At 42.4% G+C, this 10,577-nt stretch overlaps 1 protein-coding gene across 1 annotated transcript in view; it reads right to left on the bottom strand.

The window, feature by feature from the left end:
- The window catches only part of PLAGL1 (PLAG1 like zinc finger 1), a 113,565-nt gene extending 113,376 nt beyond the window's left edge, over positions 1-189 (bottom strand). The window contains exon 1 of the mRNA XM_087425174.1: positions 112-189. The gene's annotated coding sequence lies outside the window, so the exon portion shown is untranslated. The remainder of the gene's footprint in view (positions 1-111) is intronic.
- Positions 190-10,577: the final 10,388 nt, after the last annotated feature.

Here is a 10,577-nt window from a genome sequence, read left to right on the forward strand (position 1 = left end):
GCGCGCCGCGCCTGCCCCGCCGAGCGCACCTGCGGCCCGGGGGCCCCCGGCCCGCGCGCCCACCTGCGCGCGCCCCCCGCGCCGCGCCCCCGCAGCAGCCCCGCCTCGCACCTTCTCCTCCTCCCGGCTCGCCGCCAACTTTCTCCTCCGTGGAAAGTTCTCGAGCCCGATCCCGGAGGCCCGGCGCCGGTGGCTGGGGGAAGCGGGCCGGTCCGGGCGGCCGCCGGGCGAGCAGGCGGCTCCGGCTCGGCTGCGCGGAAAAGGAGAAGGGGAAGGGGAGGAAGGGGCGGGGAGGCTCGGCGGGGCGATCCCCTCCGACCCCAGCCTGCCCGCGGTCTGGGCGCCAACTTTCCGCCCCGGCGTGGGCCGCTCTGCCTCTCTCCCAGCGACACCACTGTCATCCCCTCCGGGGGCGAAGAGTTTGGGCTGTGGGGTCAGGCCGCTTCGGTTCAGATCTTGCTCCACTCCTTACAAGTGTGCGCCCTTAGGCAACTTACTTGACCCATCTCTGCAAACAAGGAAAAGGATAGGACCCATCCAGGGCGAATCCAGATCGTGTGGGGCCTGAAACTTAAACGATGGGGGCAGGGGAGGGGGAGGCCTTCCTCAGGGAAGATGGAAAATTAGCCTCAGGGCTCTGGAAGGGGCTTGTACAAGGGAGGGGGCCAGAAGCTGAAGGTCCCTTCGCTGTCCGTGTTAAATGCCTCTGTCAGGCTCTTAGATTGTTGGGAGAATTAAATCAGGTGAACCGCGTGAAACGCCTAGAATGGGTCCCGCACACTCCGCAGGTGCTGTTTATGGGGATGATGTCCTGCTAACCGGTCAAGTGGACCAGGAGGGGAGGAAATAATACTGATTGTCAATTACGTGCCAGGTGTTTTAAGTACAGATTGTACTTAATTCATGCACAAACGTTATACCAATTCTATAGGTCAAAAACCAAGGGCGCAGAGAAATCATATGACGTGCTCATGGTCGCACAGAACCCAATTCTGTCGCATTGCAAAGACCCGGTTTTTCCGCAAGTCCACCTCACGAGTATTAATATGTACATATATTACTATAACTTGTTTGAGCTAGAAAAGAAGAAGAAATTCCCCGGTGAGAGAATAGAGTGCCTCAGAAATACCTGTTATTTCTGAATTCTCACTGCAAAATTTCCCCAGCTCAGTATACAGCGAACGGATTGCCTTTGAAACTACACCCCCTGCGTTTGAGGTACCCTGTTGCAAAATCGATAAATGGCTTTACTTAAATGTGTTCAGGTTACACATTTGCTTGCTTTCCTAGCATTATGCGTTTACTTTTTCCATCGATTATTAATACTACTGCAATTCAGATTAATGGGTTTATAATCTATCCCCAAAGGGCTTATAAACTAAGACAGACAATAACATAATGAAAAGAACTCTCCTGTGTAAAGAGCACTTTGCATACTGTTCTAATGGAAGCTCTGCCTCTTTTTGCTGGAGTTGTAGTTACCCGTAATTAACTGATGAAACCTCAGAAGTATGTCGAATTGTCTAAGTTCACACAGATAGCAGGGATTGGAACTCACTTTTGCTTGGATCCTAAACCTTGGCTCTTTTCTCTACACCTTGAGGAGAAGAGAAGAAACTAGCAAAAATATGTGAAGTCATTTATGTCTTGCAAAGTGGAGGGAAAGGAGATATCAAATTCTAGTAGTTATTTTCTTAAATTAAGTTTCTATGGCTGGAGAACTAAACATAAAGCTTAGACCCACAACTTGGTTTTCTAGGCTGAGGAAGGAACAGGGCCTGGTATAGTGCCAGGCACATAACAGTATACTTGGTGAATGAATGAATTAATTCATAAAAGAATTGGTGAAATGGTGCTTGGTGGTGCCTGTTAAGTCACAACCTTTCAATAGACATGTCTTGTAAAAAATGACTGTATAGCAAAGAGAAACCTCTTTATCTCCACCCTTCTATTTTTTCGCACTGTATCCACTCTTGGGTCACTATTGGCCAATAAAATGGGCAAATCAAATTTAAAGAGGGAGCCAAAGGAAGAAGGAAAGAACAGAGAAGGATGAAAAGACCATAGGCAAGGGGTGGGTGGGAGAATGAGAAGGGACATCCTTTCCCTTGCCCGCTTCTCAGAGGGAAAAGATTTTATATCTGAAAGAAATATGAAAAAAAAAATTCAACAGTGGGGCCGGCCCGGTGGCGCAAGTGGTTAAGTGCGTGCGCTCCGTTGCGGCGGCCCGGGGTTCGCCGGTTCGGATCCAGGGCGCGCACCAACGCACTGCTTGGCAAGCCATGCTGTGGCGGCATCCCATATAAAGTGGAGGAAGATGAGGCACGGATGTTAGCTCAGGGCCAGTCTTCCTCAGCAAAAAAAAAAAAGAGGAGGATTGGCAGATGTTAGCACAGGGCTGATCTCCTCACAAAAACAAAACAAAACAAAAAAACAAACAAACAAACAAAAAAATTCAACAGTAAGTTAAATCTTCTAACTAAATTGTGAAATTGAAGCCATAGTTTCATTTTTATTGTATTAGTGTAAAAACAGCAATGTTTTGTTAAGACAGAAAATAAAACCTGCATCTAAGCAATCTTGCCCACCTCCACCCCCACCCAACAGGTTGGTCCCACAGTGGCTTTGGATGGGGTGGGGGATGGGAGTTCACAAGTTGAGATCAAGAAGGCAAGTTCACTGCCTCTCCCTGGGGCGGAGAAGCATTCATGCAGGAAGTGAACTTTCAAAGACTTTCAAAAACAAATTCAATAAAGGAAGTGAGAGAAGGGGGCATACGAGAAACTTTCAAGGAATGGGTGAAAATTCCATGGAGGGGTTGCAATGGTGGCTCTAGTGAAAGGAATTACAGCTAGCATCTTAATGTTTACCCAGGCAAGCTAACTTCAGAGTTCATCTCTCCAGTCCACGCTGTTAAGCGCTTCGAGGTAGAGCATGAACTAACTGACCATCTGGTCTAGATATGGCAGGCTGGAGAATAAAAAGTGAGGGAGAAAGGACCTCCAGCTGCTTTCCTAAGCGACCTGCAGAAGATGGAGGCTCTTGAGCCTGAAGTTTAAAGCAAAATTTAAAGAAATGGGTGAAGGGGGCCAAAAGGTAAAAGCAAAAACAAAAACAAAAAAATACCTGTTAAAGAAATGAATATGTTGGCTGAACTGCAATCTGAATCATCTCTTATAAAAAACAAGAATACAGAATTGACTTTACTCATTCAACTTTCATTCAATAAATATTATTTGGGATTTTTAACCTGCGTTTTTATCATAATGTGTACATATAGTTCCTATGAATAAACATAAAATTAAGCATATTGAGACAAAAGGATAACTTCCGTTCTACGTTTTTTCTGTTGTGCACAAGATCAGCTGTCATGCTCAGCAGTTGAAGTGTCATAATTTTTTCTCAATTATCCTTCTCCATTTTTAACGGATTAATAGCAAATCACTTGCTTGTTGTATGATTCTTGAATGAGGCCAAAAAATAAATGTATTACTGAATAAAAAAGTGATTAAAAAAGATATTTGTCTCTACTCACTGATTTGAACAGTGAGGGTCATAATACCATACACCATGAATTTTATTGCATTAAAATTATGGAACAACTATTAAAATTACATTAAAATACAAGTGCAAAAAATTGTGGAAATTCAAGGAAAAGTTGACAAATCCACTACTTGTTGGAGGAGGTCATCGAAAGGATGTGACCGCCGGGTGACCTGAGAGCTGGACCCAGGCAATGGGAGGCTCCTCACCCCTCCCTCGTCCTTGGAACGTTCCTCTGGTTCCCACAGTAGGAGCGATTTTCAAGGACACAGCTTTGAGAGAGCAAGGTGTTGTTAAGATCATCTGGACTGTGTTCGTGACTGAACCCCCTTATGGCCTCTATATGAACTTTTAAGACTCTGGTGGGTGCGTGTGGAGATCTACTTGTCTTTCAGCCACCCAAGACTAGCCTCATAAGTAAGTTCCCTTGCTTATTAAAACTGCCATCTACCAGTCTGGAGTGGTCTGCCTCTTTCCTTGGTCTCTCCTTGCTGTCTGTGTATGGGTGACAGTTTACAAACCAACACTGCTATAGCAGGAGATTTCAACAGAATCTCTCTAGGTTACTGTTGGGTTAAGCAGATAAAAATAGTAAAGATATAGGAGGTTTGAAAAACATAATTAACAGGCTTGATCTACCAGACATACATTAAAAATTTTTTAATTAAAAAAATAAAGCAAATTCATTCCTCAATCCCAGGTTGAGAGCACAGCTCTCCTTAGTTACATACCTAGTTAGGACAACCTTCATATCCATTCTTTCTTTTTTTTTTTTTTTTTTTTTTGGTGAGGGAGTTTTGCCCTGAGCTAACATATGTGCCCATCTTCCTCTATTTTGTATATGAGACGCCACCACATCATGGCTTGATGAGTGGGGCATCGGTCCCCACCTGGGATTTGAACCTGCGAACCCCGGGCCGCCAAAGCAAAGGGCACAAACTTAACCACTATGCTGCTGGGCTGGCCCTCATATCCAAATTTCCCTGGCACACCCAGCAGTCCTCAACTTGCAAATGTAGTATCTTAGTTGTGAACAGTCTGCAGAGTTGTGTACTCTACATTAATACCCACACCCCCAACCACCTTTCCTACACCAGATTCTATTCTGGGTCACCATCTGCTGAAAGACGACACTAGCTATTGAGTGATGGGTGGTGCTATCAGCTGGCTCTCCTAGGAGCCTGAGTTTTGCTGGGGGCTTGTGGCCCCAGTGCCCACTGCCCCATACTGAATTATGGTGTTCTTCAACATCTACCTCCCCAGAGATGGCATCTTGAAGGAGGCTGGGGGATCATGTCCCAGTGCCTGGAACCTGCTCCACCCAGTGAGTGGTGGGGTATTTCTTGGTAGTTCAGGCACACAACCTCAAACCCTTAGTGACAGCTCGAACCCTGTCCCCTCCCCTGTTCCAACTACACAGCCTGGCACGATCCTGGAAGCCAGGTTTAGTCTCCCCAGGTGCCTGGGACAGGGGTGGCCTGACACTGGCACCCACCTATCTCCCTACTTGGGGTTTCAGGGTGGGAGTGGGGAGGCTATACCTCTCCCTCACCCTGCCCCAAGCAGCTCAAGCCTGAAAGAGCCAGGGCCTACAGAAACCATAGTCAGGAATTTTGTCATCACTTCTTTGTTGCAGTAATGAGAACCATTTATAATATTTACGGTTTTTCTTTGCTTATGCATTTGCCTTTTGAACTCTTTTCCAGGAACTCATTAGTTACCAATGTAAGGGACTCTCTTAGTGAACACATTACTCCAAGGATATAGAATTCTCTTCTCACATCGCTGCCTCACATTCTGCACTGCCGTGTCTTGCTTCCTATTTTTTAAATTTCTTTATGACTTTTAATCCTAACACCCATTCATATTTTCTCAGTCCACTATCTCCGTTCTGACTTCCTTTATCTGCCTACCCAATATAGGTCAGTTTTTCTTTTAATGCACAGATTTCCTTACCGCCATAGGGCTCTTCATTCCCTAGAGCTCCCTCCATTCCTGGTCAGGAATCTCCCCTCATCCACTTTCATTGTTACTTTCCCCAATTGTTATGTATTACTGGAACAACTGAGGAGTATGTTGATTGGATCCACTATGAATTCACGTAATAAGAAGAGTATTTACCACTCTTTAACATCCTTTTCATCCTCTCTCCATTGCATGCTCTGCCTCCACAATCCTAAACCTTTTACATCTAAGACCTCAACAGATGCTTCTCCTCACTCTCAACAGATGGGATTGCCTTCTACTTCAAGTCGAAATACTTCCCCCTGGAGCTTCCACAAATATTTTTGCATCTTTCCATTATTTATCTTTTTGCTTTCTTCTCTCTGAGAAACTGTTCCTCCTTGTGAAAGCTAATCCCTGTGCCTTAAACCCCAAAGCCCCAACTTCTCCAGGAGTGGACTCTATTAATTGTTGCCTTTTACTTGCATTTTCCAAGTCCTCCACTTGGTTGCCTCTTGGGTCTCTGCTTTCAAGCTGAGGACTCTATTATTGTTTAAATAATACTTATTAATATTAATATAAAATTTTCCAACAGCTCTGCTCTTCCCTCAAACTATTGGCCTGTAGTCAATCTTCCCTTACCACCAAACTTGGTCAATGGGTGTCTATTCCCACTGCCTCAGATTCTGGCCTGTACTCTCTATGGACCACCTTAGAACCCACCCTTTGGAATCTGGGCTTCCCAACCACTCTGCTTTCCCTCCTTCCTTGGCAATCAATAGGTGCATCCTAATTGCCAATCCACTGGGCTCAGTCTTCAGCATCCTTGACTTCTCTGAACCGTTTACAAGGTTGACGTGTGCCTCCTCCTTCATACTCTCTTCTCAAAGTTTTTTCTTTTTTTAAAAAATTTTTAGGGGATTTTTTTATTGGCTACATGACAGCCACCTGATGTTACCCTTATTTAGAGGTCTTGGTTCCTTTTATAATCCATCAGTTCATACACTTCAAAACAAGCCAGACCCCCAGGCATCCCATGTCATACCTCAATATTTACCAAACATTACCAAAATTATGTAAATTTTATATACTTAGATTTTATATACTCTTTCAATATTTTCTATCTACACACTTGCTGGGGAGAGGGAGAAAGTGTTGTAAATAGCCCCAAGGAAATATCTAACTTTTCTAAGCATAGGCAAAGCAATTATCAAGAAACTAAAGGAAATCCTACATGAAATTATCTGTCTATTCAAAGCTAGTATCTGTGTATCGAGGAAATAATGCCAGCCCTGGCACAAAACAATTCCTCGCTTAGCTTCTGTGATTCTGTATCTCCTGGTTCTCCAAACACTCAAAACACTTCTTTATCTCCATCCTTTCCTCTTCTTCTTTCCTAAATGTGAGTGGTCCTCCAATGTTCTAGCTTCAGATCTTTTCCTCTTTCTGTCTTCTCTCATTCTCCTGTCCACTTATGTCTTTAATAAACTTATTATAAATCACTTGTAGACACACAAATTCCAAATGTCTAGCCCTGAAAGATCCTGAATCATCTTCCTCTGGAGTTCCCACTAGCCCATCTAACTCAATATTCCAACCTGAACTCAGCATCTCATCACTGTAACTAGTTTTATACTGTGTTTCAATTTTCATAATTCTGACAGCCCTGCCATTTTCCTAGACACCCAGATTTGAAACCGTAGTGCCTTTTTTGTTTCTTCTCTGTCCTTTTCTCCCATATCATGCTTCCCAAATTCTATCACAAGTATACTTGAGGGGACCGGGCCGGTGGCGTAGTAGTTAGGTTCGCGTGCTGTGCTCCAGCACCATGGGTTCGGATCCCGGGCACAGACCTACTCACTGCTTATCAAGCCATGCTGTGGCAGGGTCCCATAGAGAGCAGAGGAAGATGGGCATGGATGTTAGCCCAGGGCCAATCTTCCTCAGCAAAAAGAGGAGGATTGGCAACAGGTGTTAGCTCAGGGCTAATCTTCCTCACCAAAAAACAAAAGTGTACTTGGAATAAGCTTGGCATATATATTCTTATGATGTCTATCTGACTTTGTCTTGAATTATAGTTTATGACAATTTTAAAAGAAAAATCTGTAAAAGGAAATTTGAATAATGCTATTTAGATACTTAAGTTAATATCAATGATATTATTAGTCACTCTGCAAAAAAGGTATTTACAGTAAGCACAAGATGTAAAACTCAATCTCTACCTTTAACATTTAATTAAAATAATTAAAGTAATAAAATTAAATTAATAAAAATTAAATTAATATTTAATAAAAATTACATGCAGTTATATTATTTTTGCCTACTAGAAAAAATTAGTACTATTTTGAAACTATATATCAGTCATTTGAAAAAGTAATTAAATTTTATTATGTGTTATGGACTGAATTGTGTTCTCCCAAGATTCATATATTGAAGCCCTAACCCCCAAAGTGACTGTATTTGGAGACAGGGCTGTTAAGGAGGTAACTAAGGTTAAATGAAGTCATAAGGGTAGGGCCCTGATCCAATAGGACTGATGTCCTTACAGGAAGAAGAGGAGACACCAGGGATGTGCATGCACAGAGAAAAAGCCATGTAAGGACACGGATGGAAGGCAACCATCTGCAAGCCAGGAAGAGATCCTCACCAGAAAGCAACCCTGTCGACGCCTCGCTCTTGGATTTCCAGCCTCCAGAACAGCAAGAAAATAAATTTCTGTTAAGCCACCCAGTCTGTGATGTTTTGCTGTGACAGCCCTAGCAGACTAATACGTTGTGAATAATTTTTATATACAAAGGAGAGAAAATAGTAAAATAAGCCCCCATATAACCATTGCTCAAATTTAATAATGACCAAGATTTTGTTACGTGTACTTCATATATATTTTTTCTTTCCTTTCCTTTCTGAAGCATTTAAAGCAATGCTCCTTACTTCACTATGAACCTTTTATACAACATCAATGCCGTTATCGCACTAACAAAATTAATAACTTGCAATCGTATAAAACCTAGTCCATATTCAAACTCAGTTGTCTCATAAATATGTTTTTACAACTGTTTTTTGTATTGTTTTGTTTTAATCAACACAAGTTTCACCCATTGCATTTGATTGTTATGTCTCCTAAGTCCTTTTCAGTCTTTTTAGTTTCCATGTTATTGATTTGTGGAAGAAACTGAGTCCATAATGTTCAAATGCCCCACATTCTGCACTTGTCTGTTTACTTCCTTCCTAGTGGTACTTGTTGTACCATCCTGACATTTCCTGTAAACTTATGCCCGTTAGTATGGTTTTTACATTGTGGAATTTTTCCTCTACCTTATGGGTCACTCATAAAAACACACGTCTTTCAGTGATGCCTTTGTCTCTGGATTCATCTCACTTGGTCCTTAACCTTTCAACAGGTACCAATTGTGACGAATTAATCATATTCTAGTGGTCTCCCTAAGATTAGAATGGTGACATAATGTAGAATCTGAAGACACATACACATGAGTTAAATAAAAGAAAATTATTTTAGAAGAAATTCAGGAAACAATTATCATTGTTTGTTCTTTGATTCAATATGATGTATTGTAGGAATATTCTCTCATTAAAAATTTACCCATTTTTGGGACCGGCCTGGTGGTGTAGCAGTTAAGTTCACGTGCTCCACTTCGGCAGCCTGGAGTTTGCAGGTTCGGATCCTGGGTGCGGACCTACACATCACCTATCAAGCCGTGCTGTGGCAGCGTCCCATATAAAGTAGAGGAAGATGGACATGGATGTTAGCCCATGGCCAATCTTCCTCAGCAAAAAGAGGAGGATTGGCAACGGATGTTAGCTCAGGGCTCATCTTCCTCAAAAAAAATAAATAAATAAAAAGAAAAATTTACCCATTTTAAAAGAAATAAAATACTCCCACATGTCAGTTATCTCTCTTGATTATGAGGGCTGAGTTTTGAAGTTTTTAGATGTATAGGAGCAATTATTTTTAAATAACTGGAGTGATTTAGCTTATATGTGTGCAGACATGCTATTCTTAGTAGCGTATGTGGGGAATCTTGTGTTTTATAGATTAATAACTGTAGCTCAGCTAGGTGAAGTGTCTTTCCCAAGCACATATAGATATTATTATTATGTATTTTATCATATATATAATTTTCTCATAAGTATATAGTTTCTAAATATTTTCTCTACACAATAATTTTTCAGTGTAATGAAAATTTCATAAAGGATATGGCACAATTATAATTACTTAGATTTATTGGGTACCTACAATGTGCTAGGTATTAGTTTATACACTTTATGTGTAATAAACCATTTAGACTTCACAATAACCCTTTAAATAGGTCCTAGAATTATTCCTATTTAATGGATGAGGAATCAGAGACACAAATGGATTAGGTTCCTTTTCCAAGTTTTCAGCCAGTAAGTGGCAGAGACAGGATTTGAATCTAGGCAGCTTAATCTCCTGATCCTTCGAGGCCTGATCCTGGGCCTTAGATCCTTGACCTCCGTGCTGTGCAAAGCCTGTATCAAAGTGGTCTGAGCGAGGGGGGAGACAGAAGCCACTAATTAGCTCTCAGCCTGTACAGGCCGATGCCTGCTTCCCTCGTGGCTGTGGGGGACTTCTCTAGTTTCAGAGGGGCTTCAGGGAATCCCCATCCAAAAAAAGCAGTGTGGGATGGATCTGAGAATACTGCTGAAAAGCAGTGGAAAGCCCCGGCCATTGAGACTTGAAAGAGTCTAGCAATTTCCCTTCCTGTCTCTGCTGACAGAACTAGTCCAAGTTAATTTACAGAGACTGCAGCAGGTCAAGAAAGATGTGGATGTAAGTGCCTTTGAAGGAATGGCAACCTAGTCAGTGTAAAGCCACATCGCCTAGATCCGCCGTACCTTCCAAGAACACTGAGGAGAGCGGTGTTTGTGTTTTGAAGATCAGTTCTGAGGGAACTAACTTAGGTGAAAAGTTACTTGCCATACATCTCTTTTTATCCTTCATGCTTCACTTTAGAGCTTGAAAGACTTCTGTAAAGAAAGACTTTCTAGAATAAAAAGACATTATATTGAAGTTGCAGTTGGTTTGGTTGGGCTGTTTTGTTCTGTTACAA

This window comes from Ceratotherium simum, chromosome 38 (genome assembly GCF_057802395.1).
Source record: "Ceratotherium simum simum isolate JZ-2026a chromosome 38, ASM5780239v1, whole genome shotgun sequence".
Taxonomy (NCBI): Eukaryota; Metazoa; Chordata; class Mammalia; order Perissodactyla; family Rhinocerotidae; genus Ceratotherium; species Ceratotherium simum.